At 38.2% G+C, this 13,247-nt stretch overlaps 1 protein-coding gene across 16 annotated transcripts in view; it reads right to left on the bottom strand.

Moving 5' to 3' along the window:
• PTPN13 (protein tyrosine phosphatase non-receptor type 13) overlaps positions 1–13,247 on the bottom strand; it is a 1,019,774-nt gene that overhangs the window by 226,059 nt on the left and 780,468 nt on the right. For 10 of the 16 annotated variants that reach the window (XM_049885787.1, XM_049885797.1, XM_049885791.1 and 7 more), the window contains 2 exons: positions 6,013–6,116; positions 3,717–3,827 (listed from right to left, as the gene is read on the bottom strand). The exons of 3 other annotated variants lie outside the window; for them this stretch is intronic. The gene's annotated coding sequence lies outside the window, so the exon portion shown is untranslated. The remainder of the gene's footprint in view (positions 1–3,716; positions 3,828–6,012; positions 6,117–13,247) is intronic. 3 more of the 16 variants (XM_049885790.1, XM_049885789.1, XM_049885785.1) reach the window with 2 other exon arrangements.

The raw sequence follows: 13,247 nt of genomic DNA on the forward strand, positions 1-13,247 counted from the left end.
AACAATAGAAAGCACCAATAAGACTAGAAGTTGGTTCTTTGAGAGGATAACAAAATCAACAACCCACTGGCCAAAATGACAAAGGAAAATAATAAGAAGATGCAAATAATCAAAATAAGAAATGAGATGGGCGATATTACAACAAAATGAACAGAGAAAAGTAAGGATTATAACAGCAGATTCTGAAAAATTATACTCCAACAAATTTGAAAACCTAGAAGAAATGGACACATTTCTAGAAACACACTACCTAACTGAACGAACACAAACTGAGGTAGACTCATAGAAAAGAAGACACTAAAGAAGTCATTTAAAAAAAACTCCCAACCAAAAAAAAAGCCCTGGTCCAGAAAGCTTCACTGGAGAATTCTACCAAACATTCAGAGACAGGTGACACCAGTTCTACTCAAGCTATTTCAAATGTAGAAAAGAAAAAAATACTCCCTAGTTCATTCTATGAAACCAGAATAACCCTGATAAAAAAAAGGCCAGGTAAAGACACCAATAAAAAAGAAAATTACAGATCAATATCCTTCGTGAGTATACATGCAAAATTTCTCCACAAATCCCAGCCAATAGAAATCAATATATCAAAACAAAAATAGTACATCACGATCAAGTGGAAATCATACCAGGGATGCAAGGATGGTTCAACATAAGAAAACCAATGTAATTCACCACATAAATAAAGCAAAAGACTCACACGATCATCTCAATCAATGCAGGAAAGGTATCTGATAAAATCGAGTACCTTTTCCTGATAAAAACTCTCAGCAAAACAGAAATAGAAAGAAAGTTTCTCAACATAATTAAGGGCATATATACAAAACCAAAAGCCAACATTATTTTCAAAGGAGAGACTGAAAGCATTCCCCAGGAACAGGAATTAGACAAGGATGCCCTTTATCTCCACTTTTATTCAACATTGTACTGGGAGTCTTAGCTACAGCAATAAGGCAAGAAAGGGAAATAAAGAAAATCCAGATTGGTAAGGAAGAAGGAAAACTACCGCTATTCACAGACGACTGATTCTATACACAGAAAATCCCAGAGAATCCACAAGAAAAAGTTACGGAAATTAATAGCAGTGTTCAGCAAAGTGGCAGGGAACAAAATCAACATACAAAAATCAGTTAGATTCCTTTACACTAACAAAGTGAACTCCAAAAATGAAATCAGGAAAATAATACCATTTACAATAGGCCCCAAAAGGATGAAATACTTAGGAATAAATCTAACCAGGGATGTATATGACTTACACAAAGAAAACTACAAAATACTATTGCAAGAAACCACCCAAATGGAGAAACACACCATGCTCATGAATAGGAAAACTTAACGTTGTGAAAATGTCAATACTATCCAAAGCAATCTAGAGATACAGTGCAATCCTCATCCAAATTCCAACATTCTTTAATGAAATGCAAAAAGTAATCTCCAACTTTATATGGAAAAGACAGGGGCACCAGATAGCTAAATCATTATTGAAGAAGGAGGAAGCTTCACACTTCCCAATCTCAGAACCTGCTACACAGCTATGGTAGTCAAAACACCCTGGTACTGGTAAAATGACAGACACATAGACCAATGGAACAGAATTGAGAACCCAGAAATAAATTCATCCAGCTATCGTCAGCTTGCCTTTGACGAAGGGTCGAAGTCCCATTAAATGAGGAAGAGACAGTCTCTTTAACAAATGTGGCTGGCAAAACTGGATGTCCATTTGCAGAAAAATGAAACAGGATTCATACTTCACACCATACACAAAAATGAACTCAAAATAGATAAAAGACCTACACATAAAACCTGAAACTATGAAGTTCATGAAAGAAAACATGACAAACCTAGGGGCTCTAATTTATGGCACAAATAGGCTATCAAACATAACTAAAAACATACAAACAGCAAAAGATAAACCAGATTAACTAGGGCCTCCTAAAAATTAAATACTTATGTTCATCAAAGACTTCTTCAAAAGAGTAAAGAGAGAAACTCCAGACTGGGGAAATAATTTGGCAACGACATATCTGACAAGAAGCCCTGGTGGCACAGTGGTTATGAGCTACAGCGAGCTATGGCTGCTAATCAAAAGGTCAGCAGTTTGAATTCACCAGCCGTTACTTGTAAACTCTATGGGTCAGTTCTCTTCTGTCCTACAGGGTCACTATGAGTTGGAATTGACTGGACGGCAATGGGTTTGTTTTTTGGTTTTTTTTTTATATTTGACAGAGGTCTAATCTCTAAAATTTATAGAAAATTTCAACAGCTCAACCACAAAAAGACAGACAATCCAATTAAAAACCGGACAAAGGACATGAACAGACACTTCACAAAAGAAGACATTCAGTTGGCTAACAAACACATGAAGAGGTGTTTGTGATCACTAGAGAGACGCAAATCACAACTACAAGATTCCATCTCACCCTGGTAATAATGGCACTGATCAAAAAAACAAAAACAACAAATGCTGGAGAGGTTGTGGGGAGATTGTTATTCTTACACACTGCTGGTGGGAATGTAAAATGATACAACCACTATGGAAACTGTATGGCATTTCCTAAAAAAAAAAAAAGAAATAGAAATACTATATGATCCAGCAATCCCAGTCCTCGGTATATATCCCTAGAGAAAACAGATGTGACACAAGCAGACATACGTACACCAACGTTAATTGCAGCATTATTCACAACAGCAAAAAGATGGAAACAACCTAAGTGTCTATCAACAGATGGATAAACAAATTGTGGTACATACATACAATTAAATAATATGCAACAATAAAGAATAATGATGAATCTGTGAAACATCTCACAACATGGATGAATCTGGAGGACATTATGCAGACAAATATAGTCTAAGACCACTATTACAAAAAGCCAAGAAAAGGTTTACACACAGAAAGAAACATTCTTTGATGACTACCAGGGATGGGTAGGGGAGGGAGAGAGAATAACTAAGTAGATAATATATGCGTGTTAAATCTGGTGAAGGGAAAGGGGAGAAGTCAACACAATGTGACCAAAGCAAATGAAAACTCCAAGAGGTACACAAGAATAAAGCGCATTACTATAACATATACAATCCTGAGACAGCAGTAACATCAAACAAAAATCTGTGAGTGGATACATAGCTAGGTATGTATGCGAAATACGTGTGGGAGGTAGTACGGGAGTATACCCGTGGAAATACATAGGTATGGTTATGGGTATTTCTATACACATATTTGTACGTGCTGCATGTATATTCACATATATAACAGAGCACAGAGGAGGCATAGTTATGGAAACTTCTTAGACATAACCAGACACTGCATGGGACCGAGTTACTGGGCTTGAAGGCTAAGGACCACAATCTCAGGGGGCATCAAGGTCAACTGGCATAACATACTTCATAAAGGTAATGTTCTACATCCTAGCTTTATGTGTAGCACCTGGGGTCTTAAAAGCTTGCACGCGGCCATCTAAGATACAATTATTGGTCTCTTCCCGTCTGGAGCAAAGGATAGTGAAGAAAATCAAAGACTCAAGAAAACAATTAGTCCAAAGGACTAATGGCCCACATGAACCACAGCCTCCTCCAGCCTGAGACTAGAAGAACTAGATGGTGCACGGCTAGCACTACAAACTGCTCTGACCAGGAACACGATAGAAAGTTCTGATTAGAGTAGGAGAAAAATGTAGAACAAAATTCAAATTCATAAAAATGACCAGACTTACTGGTCTGATAGAGACTGGAGGAACCCCTGAAACTATGGCACTAAGACACTCTTTCAACTTGGAGCTGAAGCCACTCCCAAAATTCACCTTTCAGCCAAATAATAAACTGGTCTGTAAAACAAACAATAATACCCATGTAGAATGAATGTGCACATTTAAACAATCAATTATATGAGAGCAAAAGGACAACATTTGCCCAAAAGCTAAGATGAAAAAGCAGGGAGGGGCAGGGAAACCTGAAAAATGGAAGGAAACAGGGAACCCAGGGTGGAAATGGGGAGAGTGATGACACACAGTGGGGACTGCAAACAATGTTCCAAAACAATTTTTGTATGAATTATTGAATGGGAAACCAATTTGCTGTGTAACTTTCAACCTAAAGCACAATAAAATGTTCAACAACAAAAAACATGAATTCAACAGAATTTTGCTAAGCCGTGTGATAATTACCCAACTGACAATTCAGAAGGTAGAAAATAAAATGACCATATCACACGGTTGCAATATTAATCAAATGACCTTTCGGAGACAGAAAACAGAGATGTTCTGAGGACAGAATGGTGTCTGTTTAAGGGTCTCCATCATGGATTCTACTACAGACAATGAACTACAGAACTTACTAAGGTGAACTTAAAATGTATTAAGGACAGAACTCTTTGCATGCTGATACTGATAGTTGGGTTTTACTTATAAACATGTTTATTAGAAAGGAAGAAAAAGAAAAAAATATGGCCTCATTTTATCTCTTATGTATAAAACCAACTGCCTTCCAGTTAATTCCAAATCATGGCAACCTCCGATGTCTCAGAGGAAAACTGTGCTCCAGAGGGTTTTCAATGGCTGATTTTTTGGAAGTAAATCTTCAGGCCTTTCTTCTGAGGGACCTTTGGATAAACTCAAACCATGAAACTTTTGGTTAGCAGCCGAATGTATTAACCATTTGCACCACTCAGATACTTTTGTTATGTATTAAAAAAAAAAAAAAAAAAAACCACTGCCATTTAGTCGATGCCAACTCACAGTGACCCTACAAGACAGAGTAGAACTAACTGCCCCACAGGGTTTCCAAGGAATCAAACCGCCAACCTTCTGTTTAGCAGCTGTAGTTCACCATAGTTCTTAACCACTACCCCACCAGGGCGTATATGTACCCACTCTGTCATGTATACTCTTAGTTACATACCAGCTCCTAACCACTTATGAAGGAGCCTTGGTGGCACAGTGATCAAAGCACTCCATAAAGATTACAGTCTTGGAAACCGTATGGGGCAGTTTTACTCTGTCCTATAGGGCTGCCATGAGTCGGAATCAACTTGACGGCAGTGGGGTTTTTTTTTTTTTTTAAACCATTTTTGGGAAAGCCTGGACCAGCTGTGTTTCAGAAGCGAGAATTACTCAGATTTTAGAAAAGTCATACGGTGCTTATGCTGTATATTACGAAACATTCCCAGTCAAGTCTAGGTAACACATTAACATCTTTGCACCAAACGTATGTACCCCATACTATGTGAGGTAAATGAAAACTATAAATAACCTCATGTAAGTTCAAGTCAGGTTTTGTCACCAAAAAAATTCAGATTAGGTTTTGCTCTCAAAGGAATTACAAAAACTCTTTTGCTTTTTCAGACCCTTTTGGATTCTGGAATTGCAGATAAGGGACTGTGGTACAGCAGCTTTGCTAGAAAGTTTGTTATCTTTAGTAGCACTGTGATATAAGTCTAGGAATTTGAAGGTAAAATTGAACCAAATTAAAATTTGTATGGTAGTCAAAATGATATTTAAGGGCTATCTTTTTAAAACTAGAGATGAAAAAAATGCCTTGAAAAATAAATTAATATTCCATAGCCTGTTGTGGATATAAGAGCTTTCCACCCACAAATCGTTAACGTTATTACACCCACACCAAAGGTCTCCTGTCTACATTCATAGCCACAATCTAAGTGCATAACCACTGTGGATGCACTGAGAACCCCATGTGCGTCCTCCAGCCCAGGCTTTGTCTGCCTTCTCAGTGGAAAGAATTCAATAAACCATGGATAAACTGGAAGTGAGAGATCCAGTTAGAGACAGTAGATGGCCTGCATGACAGGGGTCACACTGTAAATTTGTTTGACAGGAGAACAGGAGAAATAGACTTCAAGAGATGATAGATACCTAAACAAAAGAGGGAAATCTTCAGCTGTAATAAATTAGTTGCAAACAACAGAATAATTAGAAGGAAACAGAATTAGGGCTACAAAGAACAAACAGTTATTTGACATTTATTCTAAAATCATCTCCAGAGCAGTAACTTTACCTGTTTGTGGAATTCTGTCGCCATGAGTTGGAATCAACTTGACAGCGACAGGTTTGGTTTTTTGGAAGGGTGACTGCAGATTGCTAGGGCTTCAGAAATCTAAACTTTAAAAATAGACTTTAACACTGATATTTGATTAATGAGCATAGTGCTAACTTAAGTATGTTCTGTGTTCATTACTCAAGGAGACATTTAACCCAGTATATATGCTCGTTATGATTCAAAAAATATGGTGCCTAATCTCTTCTGTATTGTATTATTTACATTATATTACATGGTGCCTTGTCATGCTGTATCATATTTTATATATATATTCTATATTGTATATTATATTTCACATTACACTGTAGTATATTATAATGTTAATGTCATGTCATAGACTAAATGTATGCAACACCCTCAAAAACATCTTCATTGTAGTCATACTTAAAAAAGGATTTCATGTTATCTAAATAGATGAAACATTCATTGGGTCAAATACTCCACTACTAGTATCCTCCTAGAGCACTTCCAGGTGTGCCTGGGTGGCACAAATGGTTAAAAGTTTGAGCACTAGCCGAAAGGTTGGCAGTTCGAACCTACCCAGGGGCGCCTGAGAAGACAGGCCTAGTGATCTGCTTCTGAAAGGTCAGAGTCTTGACAACCCTATGGAGCAGTTCTATAGTCAACTCGATGGCAACTAATGACAACAGATCATTTCCACTTTCAATTTTAAAGTAAATTAAGTGACTTTTAAGTTAGGGGGCAGTACACAAATACAAAAAGAGATAACTTTATTACAGGGCTCCAAAGGAATAGTTTTCTTTTTAAAATTCTTCATCTCCAAACACTTCATTTGAAACTGAGCTTGGTCAAAAGAACTTAATTTTGTGAAACGGTTTACCTAAGAACACATACAAAAATACAGACACATTTTTTGGTCTTTAAAAAATATATGTCAGCTCAAATATTATATATACATAAGAAAATCATCACCAAATTTTGGTTCCCTCTATTCATAAATTTACAGAATAAGAATCTTGTCAAAAATGGCCAGTAAGGGAGCTTTTTCCCAATATCTCCAAAAACTAGGACAAGAAATGTTTTTTTTTTCCCCTTCTGTCCAGCTGAAAGAACTCTATGAGTTATAAAATGCATTTTTCTCTCTTATGTCAAACTGTAAAAAAAAAAACAAGAAAGGTTTGTCTTTTGAATTTAGCTAATGGCAGCTGAATATATTAAGAGACTTTTGGCTCTTTAACAGTTCTGTTGGATGGGACAGGAAACTACTGTTTTATCTTAACAACTCCATGAGATTTAAAAAAAAAAAAAAAAAAAAAAACCTGTTGCCGTCGAGTCGATTCCAACTCATGATTATTACATTTGGTCTAAGGTAGAGCTTACCTAAGAGTAATATTAGTGGTAAGGGAGATAATTTCTGTAGCTAAATTTTAGAAAATTGAATCCTACAATAAGAAAGTTATCTGTTGCCATGGAGTCGATTTTGACTTATAGAACCCTACAGGACAGAGTAGAACTGCCCCCTAGGGTTTCCGAGGTGTGGCTGGTGGATCTGAACTGCTAACCTCTTGGTTAGCAGTTGAGCTCTTAAACACTGAGCCACCAGGGTGGCAAGTTACTCTCTTTTAAATTCTCTTTCAATACTTCTGATCAGGTCAAGGGGAAAATCTCAGTTTGGAGATAGTTTTTTATTTGCTAATCCTTTTGTGTGGTTCTTTCCCAGGCCTCAGGTAGTTAGCTCACATGCAGGTACTGTTCAGTACTCAGCAGAATACTAAAAGAGAAACCTCTGTAGATCTCCAAGGTTCCCTCTTTGTGAAGCTCTGTCCTGTTAACTCCGGTTTCCTTGGTGTCCCCAGCCCCTCAACTCAATCTCCTGAGCTCAAGGAATCTGCCAGTCTCCACCTCGCTTCCTCCACCTCACACTAGAGACTGGAAACTGTCAAAGTAGCAAGCTGGGGCAATCTTAAGATTCACTTTGTTCCTGTCTCTCAGGAATCTCTTTCATTGCCTGATGTCCAGTGTCTTAAAACTTGTTGTTTCACATATTTTGTCCATTTTTTCGTTATTGCAGGCAGAGGGTAAATCCAGTCCCTGTTATTCCAACTTAGCAGGAAGTGGAAGTTTCACTAGGTTAATTATGTTTATTTCTCTGAACCAATGTAAATGGCATCTCAGTTCAATTTTCTCTGATGGATTGGGGTCAAATCTCACATGGTTATGAGTTTGCCCCTCTAGATTGTTTCTGTGTGAGTCTTTTCACTAACTGACTTAAAGACATCATTCTTCTGTTTAAAAAGCACATTTGAAAGAAATAGTATTATAGCTAAGGAATTTTAATGCTATGGGGAAGAATGTCTGGAAGTTTGTGCAGCTAAGTAAGTGACAAAGTGATTTTCCATCTATAGAGTTTCTGTAAGAAGGATTTTTCTTTTATAATTCTTGTAAATGAAAAGGACATTCATGGGAGGAACCAGGAGGTACTGAATGCCAAGGCAGTAAAAAAGGGAGAATGGCAGACTTTCAGAAAAGGGTCAAATAAAAATCAAAGAAACCAAGTCTCTGATACACTTACATGTAAGATATTATATTCTATCTATTTTAGGAAATATTCTTTTTTTCTCTTTTTTCCTTCCTTCCTACACAAAAATTCAATGTTTACTTAATAAATATGCTAAGGTAAAGTGTCACTCAAGGCAGACAGCTGGTATCATTATTATTACTATAATCCCTTAATAAAAGTCAAAACAATTTATGACAAGCTCATGCAAGTGTAAGTAAGGTTAAGATAACCTATGGCATAGGTCATACACTAGTGGTCAATGAGCTTTATCTGGCTTGCCAACGTGTTGTGTTTGGCCTGCAAACTGATGGGCCACACCGTATTTTACAGAACTATGAATTTGTGGCCAAAATTTTTAATAATTGGAAGAGTTCAAAATTGGAGAGATTTCATAAAAAAATCATGAGGAAAAAATCAGGAGATGTATTAGTGCTCAAGGTGGGCAGAAGACACCCACTTTAACTAGGGTCTGAGCTCTCTTGTTCACCAGAGTTTCCTTTGTTTACTATTGCCCCTCCCCCCACCACCTCAAGTACTCCTTACCTTTCTTTGCCCCTACAGGCATTTAGGTTAGAGACACCTAATCTGTTGTTGTTGTTGTTGGGTGCCACAGAGTCGATTTTCAACTCACAGTGACCCCATGTGACAGAGGAGAACTGCACCACAGCGTTATCTAGGTCTTTCCCCTGTGGAACCACTGGGTGGGTTTGAACAACCAACCTTTTGGTTAGCAGCCAACAGCTTAACAGTTGGGCTACAAGGGCTTCTTGACACCTGATCTAAGGTGTTTAACACCACCCTAAAAAATTAACTTGTATTTTTCTTGACCCAGAGAACAAGCTTATAAAAACATGATCAAAATATCTTTTTTTTTTTTTAAAGGGGAAATAAGATTACTAGAAAGATGTATTAAAAAGAGTACCTATATTCTATCAATGGTAGGAAAGCTATATCTAGGGCACATTTGTAAACTACATTCCTGCAGGTCCAGGAGATATCCCATAATCTTTACTTTTAACAATTTCGCATGTAATTCAGATATAGCTCATATTTGGAAACCATAATCTACCTTACCTTTGCCTTCGTTTCAAAAGGTGCACAGTGCACATGCAATGAAACATAATTCCAAAAAAAAAAAAAAAAAACTGAAACAACATTACCAGAAAATTAGGCTCTGGCACATGTTGCTTCCAATGCATTATATTTAAGCAGAAAGAAAAATCTGAACTTTAGTTACATAATAAGAGTGACTCCCTATTTAGCCTTCAGCATTTATGCTTAAACCAAGAAAACCAGGAGGGTAAACATGTTAAATTTTTTTTTCTACATATCTAAACCCTTTGTACACAAGAGCTCTATGAAAAAGAGAACTAAATTAGATCTGTTTCCCTTTCGACCTTAAAATTATCCAACTTAAGTTGTACCCAATTATTTGCCAAACTTAAAGAAAACGCTCAACTTAACAAAACAGTATGCTTAGGGTGTGGGGTGAAGATGGGGGAGTAGTCAAAGATGCTTCTTACAGTCCCTCTTACAACAAAGACCTGAAAAACCAAGTGAATCAATTATATATGACAATCTAGGAGCCACGAACATCAAAGACAAAGTTGAGTCAGACTGAGTGGTGGGGGAGGGAGGCAGATCAGAAGCAGTTAAGATCTGCCAGATCTGACCTGGCCGGCACCCTGCAGGCTGGGTCGCCTGGTACACAGGGGCTGAGACAAGCAGTGGTGCTTGGGATGTGTTTTCCAAATCGACAAAAACCAAGTGGCAGAGAATCTGCTGAAGCCTCCAGAACCAGAGAGAAGTGGCACTGAATCAGTGAACGGTAAGTACAACAGCCTAACCTATCACATGAATCAAAAAACTCTTCTTCCCTTGGCAAAGTAGCTCTCTCCCATTTACATGTCCCCTACCTGCTCTGCTCTGGGCCCTGGTCCAGTTTCAGCGATTGCTGCACCACCTGGGCCAGAAGCAGGGCTTGTCGGGTGCCTTAAGCCATTCTTTCAGCCTTGGAGAGGGAACAAATTAACAAACAGGAAAAAAAAATCTGCCAGTTCGCCTAAGATGGGAACTCAAGGCATGCACAGCCCCTTTGCCTAGGCAGAGGCATAAGAGGTCCATGGAATTTGAATGCCTTTCACCACTGCCTAGACCTGTGTGGACCCATTTCAATAGTGTAGGCCCTCATTAGCACAATACAACAGGCTATATACCTGAAGCCGATTTTCGATTTTCGACTGCGACAGCTAAGGGGGAGTGGCAGAATCTTGACATTTGAAACTGCCCTGCACATTAAGCAGGGTCCTCACCTGCCCACATCAGAGGCCTGAGGACTGGCAGCTCCATCCACTCTACCTAGCCACCCGTGACAGGGGTTCAAGAAAAAGGAGTGCCTCCCAGTCCTTACAACTAACAGTACTAGGTACCCAAAGTCCTGCTGCAAACCCACCCACCTACACACTCTAGGGGATAAGGACATGCCTTTCACTCAGGCACTCGGGGCACCTGTCAGTCCTCTGCCTTGCTCAGCACATGACTTCCTACTGCAGCCTGATATCTCTGCCCACTCCAATTACCCCTGCCCATCTAGGACTGTATGCGAGAGCCTGCACCACGCACTCAGTGACCGACAACCTAGACACCTGTGCTGAGTCCAAACAAGAAAAGTAAACAGACTTCTGGGCTCACATACCTACTAACAGCTCTAACCACCTGGTGACAGAATGTGAGAGCTTCGAAGACACTGATAATTAAAGTAGCTCACATGACCAGCCTACTTAGGTGTATTAAAACAGAACAAGAAGCTAGGAGAGAGTAAGAAAACATAAAACAAATATAATAACTTATTGATGGCTCAGAGACAACAGTCAACATCAAATCACATAAAGAGGTAGACCATGATGGCTTCAGCAAGCAACCAAAATGAAGAACCAAGAAACATCCTGGAGGAAGAGAAAATCTTGGAATTACCAGAGGTAGAATTCAAAAGATTAATATACAGAGCTCTTCAAGAGATCAGAAAGGAGATCAGGCAAAATGCAGATCAAGCCAAAAACACACAGACAAAGGAAGAGAGGAACTTAAGAAGGTGATATAAGAGCATAATAAAAAATTTAACAGGCCACAAGAATCCAGAGAGACAATGAACAAAAATCAAAAAACTTAACAATAAAATTTCAGAATTAGACAACTCGGTAGAAAGTCGTATGAGCAGAATTGAGACAACAGAAGTCAGAATTAGTGAGACTGAAGATAAAGCACATGAGTTTTAAAAACTGAAGAAACCCTAAGAGTTATGTGAGACTCTATCAAGAGGAATAACCAATTGGAGTACCAGAACGGAAGGCTGGGGGGGGGGGAGGGGCGGAGACAGACAATACAGAAAGAATTGTTTAAGTTTGTTGGCAGAAAACTTCCCAGATATCATGAAAGATGAAGAGATATCTATCTAAGAAGTTCATCGACCCCACAAGGGGTAGATTCCAACAGAAAGTCACCAAGACATATTATAATCAAACTTGCCAAAACCAAAAATAAAGAGAATTTTAAGAGTGCCTAGGGGTAAATGAAGAGTCACCAACAAAGGGCAGTCAATAAGACTAAACTCAGACTACTCAGCAGAGACAATGCAGGCAAGAAGGTAATGGGAGGACATACATAAAGCCTTGAAGGAAAAAAATTGCCAGACAAAAATTATATTCCCAGCAAAACTGTCTCTCAAATATGAGGGCAAAATTAGGACATTTTCAGATAAACAGAAGTTTAGGGAATTTGTAAAAAACAAACCAAAATTACAAGAAATGCTAAAGGGAGTCCTCCGGTTAGAAAATCAGTAACATCAGATAACAATCCAAGACTGCAATCAGATAGCAACCCAGATAGGGAAATCGCAAAAATAAATTAAAGCTAAAACACTCAAAAGAGGGAAGCAGAGGCATCGTTACGTAAAACATAACAGCGTTAAAACAAAAAAGAGGGACTAAAAAACATAGTCATAGATCTTTCATATGGAGAGGAAGTCAAGGTGATACAAAGAAATAAAAGAACAGAATTGAGAATCCAGACATAAATTCAACCACCTATGAGCAGCGGATATTTGACAAAGGCCCAAAGTCTGTTAAATGGGGAAAACACAGTCTCTTTAACAAGTGGTGCTGGCATAACTGGATATTCACCTGCAAAAAAATGAAACAAGACCCATACCTTACACCATGCACAAAAACAAGCTCAAAATGGGTCAAAGACCTAAATATAAAATCTAAAATGATAAAGATCATGAAAGAAAATATAGGGACAATGGTAGGAGCCCTAATACATGGCATAAAGACTCTATAAAACATTGCTAACAATGCACAAACACCAAAAGAGAAACTAGGTAACTAGCAGCTCCTAATCAAACACTTACACTCATCCAAAGACTTCACCAAAAGAATAAAAAGACAACCTATAGGCTGGGTAAAAATTTTTGACTGTAACAAATTCGATCAGGGTCTAATCTCTAAAATGTACAAGATACTGCAAAACCTCAACAACAAAAAGGCAAATAACCCAATTAAAGAATGGGCAAAGGATATGAACAGGCACTTCACCAAAGAAGACATTCAGGCAGCTAACAGATACAAGAGTAAATGCTCACAATCATTGGCCATTAGAGAAATGCAAATCAAAA

The sequence above is a fragment of the Elephas maximus genome, chromosome 5 (genome assembly GCF_024166365.1).
Source record: "Elephas maximus indicus isolate mEleMax1 chromosome 5, mEleMax1 primary haplotype, whole genome shotgun sequence".
Classification (NCBI taxonomy): domain Eukaryota; kingdom Metazoa; phylum Chordata; class Mammalia; order Proboscidea; family Elephantidae; genus Elephas; species Elephas maximus.